Raw genomic sequence first — 12,999 nt, 5'->3', positions numbered from 1 at the left:
AAGATAAGGAGATAAAAGTGTGAAAGGAAAGAAGGAGATAAAAGTGCAAAAGGAAAGAGGGATATAAAAGTGTAAAACAAAAGGAGATAAAAGTGTAAAAAGAAAAGGAGATAAAAGAGCAAAAGGAAAGAAGGAGATAAAAGTGCTAAAGAAAAAAAGATAAAAGTGCAAATGGAAAGAAGGAAGTTTAAAAAAAATGAGATAAAAGTGTGAAAGGAAAGAATGAGATAAAAGTGCTAAAGAAAAGGAGATAAAAGTGTAAAAGGAAAGAATGAGATAAAAGTGCTAAAGAAAAGGAGATAAAAGTGCTAAAGAAAAGAAGATAAAAATGCAAAAGGAAAGAGGGTGATAAAAGTGTAAAAGGAAAGAAGGAGATAAAAGCGAAAAAGGAAAGAGGAAGATAAAAGTGCAAAAGAAAAGGAGTAACAAATGCAAAAATGCACAATGCCTCTGTATATTTCTTTCCTTACACTTGTTGACCCGTGTACACAGACTTTAAGACTAGTAGATATATATTGTACAAAATACCATCAGATATATGTAGAAATATGTATTTATGAATAAATAGAACATGTTCTGCTATGTGAAGCACAAAAGAAAACACGGGAGCACCTGAAGATGGCCGTTACACAGTGATTTAATTGAAAAAAGAATGAACAGGGTACAAAAGTGACAAAGAATATTCAGGGAAACGTCCCTATTAAAATAATACACCCAATACAGAGATGGAAGTGCAGAAAAAATGAGCTAAATGACAAAACAGCGGCTATGTGAAGAACATTAGAATGTTAAATATTCATATTTTCATGTCAGGTTAACGCACTTGAGAATATGTATCGGGTTTGCGCGCAAGTAGGGTGTTAGTCTTTTTCCACTTTTTTTGCACTATTGACTTCTATGGGGGGAATACGTTAATGTGTGAGCAATATCCTAACCAGCTTTTTGTGCACATTGGGTTAGCGCAAGTGAAATTTTTATACTTTCAACTTGTAATATGATCACCACACGATGACTTAATGTAATATTTATGGTATACTTATAAACAATATAAACAGCCGGAGGTGTTAAAAATCACTTCTTACATCAGGGACACTGGTGACTTCATTGAAAACTAAAGAATGTACCTTTAGAAAATACAAAATGTATCCTATATACCCTCGATGTAAGCAGTTTATACACGGTAATAAACCATGAGAGTTGCATAGGAGCAAGTATCTTGGCACTCAGAAATTCAACCCTCTACAATGAAATACAGATACAATTCTTTGAAAATGTATTAATAGTATTATACAACAATTATTTTTTGTTTCAGGATGAGTGGTACTTGCAGACAAGGGGTATGGCCATGGGGTCCAACGTGGCTCCATCATACGTTCATGAGCAGAGTTAAAGAGAAATTTTGTATATGAAAACAGTTTGAGGGTTAAAAGAATAGTTAATGAGAACTCCTTAGTGGACTGTAGATTCAAGGAAATGGTAGACACATGTAGACAAAGGGGTTACCCCATAAAATTAATTGGGAGTGAAATTGAAAAAGTAAAAAATGATGACAAAATGATTATTGCTAAAAATAAGCAGGACACACAACAGAGGGTAGTATGTGTCACTCAATATAATCCCAAAAGTAAAGAAATTAGTAATATAATTTCCAAACATTGGCATATCTTAAAGAATTGTAATTCTAGTATTGAGTCTTTTAAAAAAAAAAACTATGATGGCATATCGTAGTGTCCCCAATTTAAGTCACATGTTGGTAAGAAATGATTTGGGCTCTAAAAAGAATCAGAGATACATCACAACTAAACGTTATGGCACTTTCCCATGTTTGAATTGTGCTAGCTGCAGTGCAGTTATTAAAGGGGTAGATTTCCAGCATCCACAAACTGGTAAGGAGTTTGGCATAAGAAATCATTACACGTGTGACTCCTATGTCGTTTACCTAATTAAGGCCTAGATTTAGAGTTCGGCGGTAGCCGTCAAAACCAGCGTTAGAGGCTCCTAACGCTGGTTTTGGCCGCCCGCTGGTATTTGGAGTCAGTGATTAAAGGGTCTAACGCTCACTTTACAGCCGCGACTTTTCCATACTGCAGATCCCCCTACGCCATTTGCGTAGCCTATCTTTTCAATGGGATCTTTCTAACGCTGGTATTTAGAGTCGTTTCTGCAGTGAGCGTTAGAGCTCTAACGACAAGATTCCAGCCGCCTGAAAAAAGCAGGAGTTAAGAGCTTTCTGGCTAACGCCGGTTCATAAAGCTCTTAACTACTGTACCCTAAAGTACACTAACACCCATAAACTACCTATGTACCCCTAAACCGAGCTCCCCCCACATCGCCGCCACTCGATTAAAAATTTTAACCCCTAATCTGCCGACCGCCACCTACGTTATACTTATGTACCCCTAATCTGCTGGCCCTAACCCCGCCGACCCCTATATTATATTTATTAACCCCTAACTTGCCCCCCACAACGTCGCCGCAAGCTTCTTAAAATAATTAACCCCTAATCTTCCGACCGCAAATCGCCGCCACCTACGTTATCGCTATGTACCCCTAATCTGCTGCCCCTAACATCGCCGACCCCTATGTTATATTTATTAACCCCTAATCTGCCCCCCACAACGTCGCCGACACCTGCCTACACTTATTAACCCCTAATCTGCCGAGCGGACCTGAGCGCTACTATAATAAAGTTATTAACCCCTAATCCGCCTCACTAACCCTATCATAAATAGTATTAACCCCTAATCTGCCCTCCCTAACATCGCCGACACCTACCTTCAATTATTAACCCCTAATCTGCCGACCGGAGCTCACCGCTATTCTAATAAATGTATTAACCCCTAAAGCTAAGTCTAACCCTAACACTAACACCCCCCTAAGTTAAATATAATTTTTATCTAACGAAATAAATTAACTCTTATTAAATAAATGATTCCTATTTAAAGCTAAATACTTACCTGTAAAATAAATCCTAATATAGCTACAATATAAATTACATTTATATTATAGCTATTTTAGGATTAATATTTATTTTACAGGCAACTTTGTAATTATTTTAACCAGGTACAATAGCTATTAAATAGTTAAGAACTATTTAATAGTTACCTAGTTAAAATAATAACAAATTTACCTGTAAAATAAATCCTAACCTAAGATATAATTAAACCTAACACTACCCTATCAATAAAATAATTAAATAAACTACCTACAATTACCTACAATTAACCTAACACTACACTATCAATAAATTAATTAAACACAATTGCTACAAATAAATACAATTAAATAAACTATCTAAAGTACAAAAAATAAAAAAGAACTAAGTTACAGAAAATAAAAAAATATTTACAAACATAAGAAAAATATTACAACAATTTTAAACTAATTACACCTACTCTAAGCCCCCTAATAAAATAACAAAGACCCCCAAAATAAAAAATTCCCTACCCTATTCTAAAATACAAAAATTACAAGCTCTTTTACCTTACCAGCCCTGAACAGGGCCCTTTGCGGGGCATGCCCCAAGAATTTCAGCTCTTTTGCCTGTAAAAAAAAACATACAATACCCCCCCCCCCAACATTACAACCCACCACCCACATACCCCTAATCTAACCCAAACCCCCTTAAATAAACCTAACACTAATCCCCTGAAGATCTTCCTACCTTGTCTTCACCATCCAGGTATCACCGATCCGTCCTGGCTCCAAGATCTTCATCCAACCCAAGCGGGGGTTGGCGATCCATAATCCGGTGCTCCAAAGTCTTCCTCCTATCCGGCAAGAAGAGGACATCCGGACCGGCAAACATCTTCTCCAAGCGGCATCTTCTATGTTCTTCCATCCGATGACGACCGGCTCCATCTTGAAGACCTCCAGCGCGGATCCATCCTCTTCTTCCGACGACTAGACGACGAATGACGGTTCCTTTAAGGGACGTCATCCAAGATGGCGTCCCTCGAATTCCGATTGGCTGATAGGATTCTATCAGCCAATCGGAATTAAGGTAGTAATTTTCTGATTGGCTGATGGAATCAGCCAATCAGAATCAAGTTCAATCCGATTGGCTGATCCAATCAGCCAATCAGATTGAGCTCGCATTCTATTGGCTGTTCCGATCAGCCAATAGAATGCGAGCTCAATCTGATTGGCTGATTGGATCAGCCAATCGGATTGAACTTGATTCTGATTGGCTGATTCCATCAGCCAATCAGAATATTCCTACCTTAATTCCGATTGGCTGATAGAATCCTATCAGCCAATCGGAATTCGAGGGACGCCATCTTGGATGACGTCCCTTAAAGGAACCGTCATTCGTCGTCTAGTCGTCGGAAGAAGAGGATGGATCCGCGCTGGAGGTCTTCAAGATGGAGCCGGTCGTCATCGGATGGAAGAACATAGAAGATGCCGCTTGGAGAAGATGTTTGCCGGTCCGGATGTCCTCTTCTTGCCGGATAGGAGGAAGACTTTGGAGCACCGGATTATGGATCGCCAACCCCCGCTTGGGTTGGATGAAGATCTTGGAGCCAGGACGGATCGGTGATACCTGGATGGTGAAGACAAGGTAGGAAGATCTTCAGGGGATTAGTGTTAGGTTTATTTAAGGGGGTTTGGGTTAGATTAGGGGTATGTGGGTGGTGGGTTGTAATGTTGGGGGGGGGTATTGTATGTTATTTTTTACAGGCAAAAGAGCTGAAATTCTTGGGGCATGCCCCGCAAAGGGCCCTGTTCAGGGCTGGTAAGGTAAAAGAGCTTGTAATTTTTGTATTTTAGAATAGGGTAGGGAATTTTTTATTTTGGGGGTCTTTGTTATTTTATTAGGGGGCTTAGAGTAGGTGTAATTAGTTTAAAATTGTTGTAATATTTTTCTTATGTTTGTAAATATTTTTTTATTTTCTGTAACTTAGTTCTTTTTTATTTTTTGTACTTTAGATAGTTTATTTAATTGTATTTATTTGTAGCAATTGTGTTTAATTAATTTATTGATAGTGTAGTGTTAGGTTAATTGTAGGTAATTGTAGGTAGTTTATTTAATTATTTTATTGATAGGGTAGTGTTAGGTTTAATTATATCTTAGGTTAGGATTTATTTTACAGGTAAATTTGTTATTATTTTAACTAGGTAACTATTAAATAGTTCTTAACTATTTAATAGCTATTGTACCTGGTTAAAATAATTACAAAGTTGCCTGTAAAATAAATATTAATCCTAAAATAGCTATAATATAAATGTAATTTATATTGTAGCTATATTAGGATTTATTTTACAGGTAAGTATTTAGCTTTAAATAGGAATCATTTATTTAATAAGAGTTAATTTATTTCGTTAGATAAAAATTATATTTAACTTAGGGGGGTGTTAGTGTTAGGGTTAGACTTAGCTTTAGGGGTTAATACATTTATTAGAATAGCGGTGAGCTCCGGTCGGCAGATTAGGGGTTAATAATTGAAGGTAGGTGTCGGCGATGTTAGGGAGGGCAGATTAGGGGTTAATACTATTTATGATAGGGTTAGTGAGGCGGATTAGGGGTTAATAACTTTATTATAGTAGCGCTCAGGTCCGCTCGGCAGATTAGGGGTTAATAAGTGTAGGCAGGTGTCGGCGATGTTGTGGGGGGCAGATTAGGGGTTAATAAATATAACATAGGGGTCGGCGATGTTAGGGGCAGCAGATTAGGGGTACATAGGGATAACGTAGGTGGCGGCGGTTTACGGAGCGGCAGATTAGGGGTTAAAAGTGTAATGCAGGGGTCAGCGATAGCGGGGGCGGCAGAATAGGGGTTAATAAGTGTAAGGTTAGGGGTGTTTAGACTCGGGGTACATGTTAGAGTGTTAGGTGCAGACGTAGGAAGTGTTTCCCCATAGGAAACAATGGGGCTGCGTTAGGAGCTGAACGCTGCTTTTTTGCAGGTGTTAGGTTTTTTTTCAGCTCAAACAGCCCCATTGTTTCCTATGGGAGAATCGTGCACGAGCACGTTTTTGAGGCCGGCCGCGTCCGTAAGCAACTCTGGTATCGAGAGTTGCATTTGCGGTAAAAATGCTCTACGCTCCTTTTTTGGAGCCTAACGCAGCATTTGTTTGAACTCTCGATACCAGAGTTAAATTTATGGTGCGGCCAGAAAAAAACCTGCGGAGCGTTAACAGCCCTTTTACCGCCAAACTCCAAATCTAGCCGTATGTGCCCATGTTCTAAAGTATATATAGGCGAGACGATAAGGCGAGTACGAGATAGGATGAGTCAACACAGGTCCAACATCAGATGTAAGGATAAGGAAGCGCCTGTATCATGTCATTTTTTAAAGGCAGGCCACAACATCAGCCAAATACAGTGGCAAATTATTGATGGTGTGGAAAGGCTAAGAAGGGGTGGAAACAGAGATCTAATATGAAAGCAAAATGAGTCCTTTTGGATACATAAACTAGATGCATTAATGCCAAAAGGAATCAATAGAGAGCTTGATCTAAAGGTATTTCTATAGTGTGTATAAATTATATAACCAAAGAGTAGTGATCAGGATAATATTTTCTATCTTTATTGTACATAGGTAAATGTTTTATTATTTTTAATTTCACATATATACTCATTGTAACAATATGATATGTAACCACTAGGTGGCATTATTAATTCTATGTAAGATATATTGTAAGAGTATTGAATGGGTTAATGTGAAGGCCTATAAGTGCATCTAACAGATGAGGCCCATTAGCATGAATAAGGGATTTTCTACCGAAAAGTTGCTGTAACACTTTTGTACCTCCATGGGAGAAGAAGCTGAATACATTTTGTGATACAGAAGGTATTGTGGAGTCATTTGTTTGCTGGAGTTATAGGGGTTAACAGTACCCATTTTTTCCATATGCACTTCTTGGATACAGTTTATAAACAATATGCAATTGATAATGCAATTTTCTCCCAAGTTAATATTCTATGTAAATGTTTATAAAATCAATCATTTTTTAGCAGAAGTTGCAGCTACTTTTTGTCGACAAGATAATAATTTCATAGAAAAGTTTTTTGAATCTTGACCAGTGGCATTAGAAAAATGAATTAAAACAAAGTTGTGCTGATGTAATTGAGGGCAATAAGTGTGTTATTGTGTTATGTATAAAATGATGTTTCGATGATGAGAAAATATGTACTTAGTAATATCAACACTTTGGAGCCAGCTTCTGTTAACCCTCTTTGGGATGGATGTATCTCAGTCATTATGTCTATATTTAAGGAATCTTCTTTGATCCTGCAACCTTCTTTTGAGGTCATATCTTTATTTAAATATTAGTCCTACCTTTTGACAAATTTCTTTCAGTTATTGGTTTTTCACAACTGTTCATTAATAAAAATGAGTATTTTGTCATCTGTAAATATTTTCACGATCAATAATTATCCTATACTACAAGGAGTAATATGTTTCCATTATAAATATGTATACAAAAAATTAAAATCAAATATTTTTCTTTAAATTGGAATGACCTTCGGTGACACTAGTGTAACAGATATGATTTCTGAATAATTTACTCCTTTTAGATATCTAAAGCTATCTGGGTCTTTATCTTGGACATTTAACCTGGAACAAATACAATTTATAACCTTGTATTTTATATGTCTGGCCTCATCTTCATATGCTTTGGTAAAGATAACACTCTGCTTTAAATGTAACAGCTTGTAACACAGTTAATACATGCATGCCTTATGTATGTGTTAAAGAAATGTGAACCTGCCTGTTCAGTGCAGCAACAAGATTCCCATGCATCATTTGGGCACATTTTTAGTATTTTATAATTTTTTTGTGAAAACAAAGAAACCAACTATTGATCCAACCTTGGTGATATATGTGAACAAATAAGTTTATTTTGAAAGAGATTTGTTTGCTTTTAAAGCATGTACAAAATATTAATCTGAATTCTCCATTTAGCCCTCCTTCATTATCTTACCTAACAGTACCTGGAAGATAAGAAAACCTAACCTTACCTAAAAAAAACCCAACTAACAGTGCCTGGAAAAAAAAAAAAAACCCTGCCTTTACTGAAAATAAAAAATGTACCATTAAGGAATTTTTTTTACCAAAAATAAAAAAACTTTTATACCTATTCTAAATTTAAAGCCCCACTTAAAAAAATCACCCCAAAATAAAAAAAAACTCTACAAGTAACCCCCCACCACCAAAAAAAGGCTATCTAAAATACCTACTTTCAAAATTGCCCTGAAAGGGGCATTTGGCTAGGCATTGCCCTTAGAAGGGCATTTATCTCTTTTGCTGCTCAAAAACAAACAAACAAACAAAACCACTAATCTAAAAACATCCTTAACCCCAAATATGGTACTCACCAAAGTTGAATCCGGGAAGTGGATCTCTATCTTCATCCTGGCAGCAGTCCATCTTTATCACAAAGGTGGTCCATCTGATTCTTCATTATGGAGGTGGTCTTCTATGTTCATTCATCTTCAGATCTTCATTCGCCGATGTCCACTTCATGTGGTCACCTGCCGCACACTGAATTTTGAATGCGAAGTACCCATTTTATTTAGGGGCACCCTTGTTTTCCTATTGGCTGATTTTCACAATCAAATTCATATTATCCAATAGAATGTAAGCTTGTTTCTATTGGTTGATTTTAATTTGAATTTGAAAATCAGTCAATAGGAATGCATGGGTACCCCTATATAAAGGGGGTACATCGCATTCAAAATTCAGTGTGCTGCAGTTGATCACATGAAGAGGACGTCGGCAACAGAAAAAGCGAAGATGGATGAAGCTAGAATACTGTCACTGGGATGAATATAGGAGTCTTTCGCTAGGATGAAGATGGACCAACACCTGTATGAAGATGAAGCGCTGACAGGATGAAGATCGACCGCTGCCAGGATGAAGGTGGAGCACTGCCACCTGGGTTCAGCTTTGTTAAGTACTATCTTTGGGGTTTAGTGATATGGGAAATGACCAGCTAAATGCAATTTCAAGGGCAATTTTTAGAGTAGTTTTTTTTTAGGGGGGTAAGGGGTTACTTGTAGAATGGTGCATTGTTTGTTTGTTTTTTGGCTTGAAAAAGAGCTAAATTACTTGAGGACAATGCCCTACAAAAAACCCTTTTAAGGGCTATTGCTATAGTTTAGTGTTAGTATAGGTTTTTATTTTGATTTTTGTTTTTGTTTTTTAAAGGAGCTTTAGTTTAAGAATAGGCATAATTATTTTTTTATTTTTGGTAAAAAAAATTTTTTCTGTAATGGTAATTTTTTTCTGTTATGGTAGCTTTTTTTCATGTGAAGTTAGTTGTTTTTTCAGGTAAAGTTTGTTTTTTAGGGAATGTTAGTGGGGTTAGCTGGTTATGGGTTAGGATGTTAGTGAGCATTTTACAGTGGGGGTTGTGGTGGTATAGCAGTTAATAGTGTAGTGGGGTAGTTTGTGATATGAGGTGTGGCGGTTTAGGGGTTAATAGTGTAGTGAGGTAGTTTGCAATATGGTTGTGTGGCAGTTTAGGGGCTAATAGTGTAGTGGGGTAGTTTGCAATATGGCTGTGTGATGGTTTAGGGGTTAATAGTGTGATCAAATTTAAACACTGTGGGGCTGAATTATCAAATGGCGGCGGACATGTTTTGCTCTAGCGAATCATGTCCACCCAACATCGCTAAATGCCGACAGCATACGCTGTTGGCATTTAACATTGTTTGAAGGACTAGGTATGCCCTCCTAGACCCCTGAGCTTGTTATCGCTCCTTTACTTGTATATTTGGCATTTAACATTGCACAAGCAGTTCTGGTGAACTGCTTGTGCAATGCAGCCCCCTGCAGATTCACGGCCAATTAGGTTGTTTTTCGTATCCGATCGGGTTGATTGTTGTCTGCAGCCTCTGACTGCTGTTTCCGTTGAGCCTAAAGGCTCACACGGAAACAGGACGATTAGGGGCCATTCGGCTCTTGTTAAATCGGCCCCTAAGTATTAAATACATGTAAATTTTATATGTCATATATGTGATCTGGTGTTTATGATTATTTGGAAGTGTAGAAAATAGTAGAGAAAATTATTTGTATAAGGTTGATAGGATGTAGGTGTTAATGTAAATGAACCATAAATTAGATATGTGCAGCCGTGAAAAAATTTGATTCGGACAAATTTTTCAGAATAAATATTCTGGGTAATTTGTTTTCATTAATATTCATTGGCTGTACTAATCAGTATTGCTGTTGTTTTAAACTAAACAAATACTGAATATTCATAGAATATTTACATTTTATTTTGTTAAATGAATGTAAATGTTCCAAAGCTACAAGTGAAATAGTTAATCTGTAGCTTTTTACTTTAGATTTTCTTTTTGCATTCATTTGAATATTTGTTCCGTTAAAACAAAACGAAAATATGATTTTAGTCACAAATGTGCACATTTTTAGTAGTTTATCAATTTTTTTTTAAATCAAACAGAGAACCCAACTCTTGATCCATCCTTGCTGATATATGTAAACAAATAAGTTTTTATTGTGCATCATAAACACAACCCCTGGCCTTCCAGACTTGGTTCCTATCGACCGAGGTGGCAGAAGTGTTGGGGCAAACACATACAGATTATACCAGAGGGATTGTTTTTACTACATATGCTGATTATATATTTTAACGTTTGTGAGTATTCATTTTGCTGTATAAACTCACCTCACATTAAATTATCTTCACTTGAGTCGGGCCGCGCCTGTTTCTTTTCTTTACAGTTTGTCCTCCTATTGGGTGTTACCTGGAAGTACACACCCTCCACTACGGGCAACAGACGGCTCTGATAGCATCAAAGGCTTCCTGGTTTGACCTTTCAGGACGCTCTGTGCCTCTGTTTCATCTACCCATCAGAGACAACCGGCTTTTCCAGATTCTGGATTTAATTTTCCCTAACCCCTCCAGCGCCGATACCAGTATTGTTATTATTGCTTGTTTTGCACTTAAAACATGTACAAAATATTAATCTGAAAATGAAAACAAATGCACATCTCTAGTATACAGTAGGGGACCCTATTTGGTTTTTCAGGGTATACAAAAAAAAAGAGATTGACTATAAAGGTAGATGGTACTATAATCTATAGTGCACAAGAAGAAATGGAAAAACCTACAGATGACACACTGATCAATTTTGAATATGAATTTTAAATCAACAGCATAAACAAATACAATTGTTAAACAAATCCAAATACATGAGCAGAATTATTATTATTATTATCAGGTATTTGTAGAGCGCCAACAGATTCCGCAGCGCTAGGATGATATTTGGCATGGAGTATGGAATGATCCAGAAAAAGAAATGGTAGACAATTACGATGTCATATAGAATCAAATTAAATATCAGTTGAACGTCATTTCTAACAACAAAATCAACTGAAACAGGAAGTACAAAGGACAAAACAGTGCAGTAAATACACAATCAAGGGAATTGCCTCAAATGCAAACAAGGCCATAAACTGTTATAAAAAAAAATCACATCTGAGAAAAAAAGCAAGTTGTCAAAGTAGATACAATCAAAAGTGAAATTAAAATTGGCAGAAGATGATGAATAAAACATTGTTTTATAGATATTCTTATATATTGTGCAATGTGCATATATGTTTTCACTGGTTTTTATAGGGAAAGCATAGGGAGCTGATATCAGGAACTAATTTTAGGAGTTAAAATTTCACTATGGGAATCAGACAATTACACTAAAGCAGTAACCTTAGGGCATAAATAAAGAAGACTATTTGGAAAAGGATTGGCTTGAGTGTGAGGACAGGCTGAGGTTGCAGGGATTCATGAGTAAGTAAAAATATCCTTTGTCCTATAGTCTGCAGGGTTAATTGACCAGAGGTCAGAGAAATAAGTACTGTAATACTCTTCATATATTATTTTAATTATTTGCAAAACAACTTATCTAGTAAAATATATTACACAGTCTGTATGTCTCTTTGTAAACCCTGAGTGAACACTAGGGGGTAAATTTATGATGTAGCATATCATGTCCGTCGCACATCGATAAATGCAGACAGCTGTAAGAAATCACTTGTTTATGTGACAATTCTTTACTTATCTTTAGTACTTTAGAAGTAGAACTGTGGTAATATGTTAATGTAACAAACTGGGAAATATGCTTGCTAGTAAGGAAGCATATAATCCTAATCTGTATTTATATTGCCTCAATAAGCTTCCAATATCAAAGAGTAATGAATACAGGAATGCTTTAGAGGCAGAACAAAGGATATATATTTCTCAAGACAGGAGCAGTAACTAGTTAAGGAAAATACCCTGATTAGTACTCATAGCATGTTTAATATGGCACACTGCAGGTGAGGAGTTAATATAACCATTTAGTAATGGTAGTGCTAGTAGCTTGCTGGCAGATTTATACAATGTAACACATAGAGGAATGTCAATATTATGGCAAGCTTAAATATGGAAGTAGTGAGAGTAGCAGACTTAGAACACTACAAGTAAAAGCTTATACGGAACCTGATAACCTCATGTGTCGCTATACTTGTTGCAAGCTGAAGGCACTGTGAGTGCTTGAGATCCGGAAGGCTGTGTCAGAGCAGCTGGAAGTCTGTGCACGCTGTGAAGTTGGAACGCTGCCAGGCCTGAGCAGCGTGTGAGGAGTGAATGGCTTGCAGTGACGTCAGAGGAAGCCAGGTAGGAAGACAACAAGCAGCGCTTTTGCCAAGGTGTGCAAGTGAAGTAGTTTAAATGCAGCCGAGTACTTTCTTTCACCAGGATACAAGCTGGAGTTGTGAGTTAATCACTTCAATAAACCAGCAAAGAGTAATTAGACAGTGCAGGCTTTATAGGCAGGAGGAGACAATGTTAAGGTGGTATAGGCTTGATATGGCAAAGTATATATTAAGGTGGAATGTGTAAGATAGGACCATGACATACTCCCCCCCCAAGGAAACATCAAAGAGGTTTCAGGGAGAAGGACGATCCGGATGCCTCCGATGAAACAAAGAGACCAACCTATCTGCAGAGAGATTTGAAGCGGGTTCCCAAGAGTCCTCCGAAGAGTCGT

This window comes from Bombina bombina, chromosome 2 (genome assembly GCF_027579735.1).
Source record: "Bombina bombina isolate aBomBom1 chromosome 2, aBomBom1.pri, whole genome shotgun sequence".
Taxonomy (NCBI): domain Eukaryota; kingdom Metazoa; phylum Chordata; class Amphibia; order Anura; family Bombinatoridae; genus Bombina; species Bombina bombina.
The sequence above is the reverse complement of the archived record's forward strand: the minus strand, read 5'-3'. Positions refer to the sequence as shown.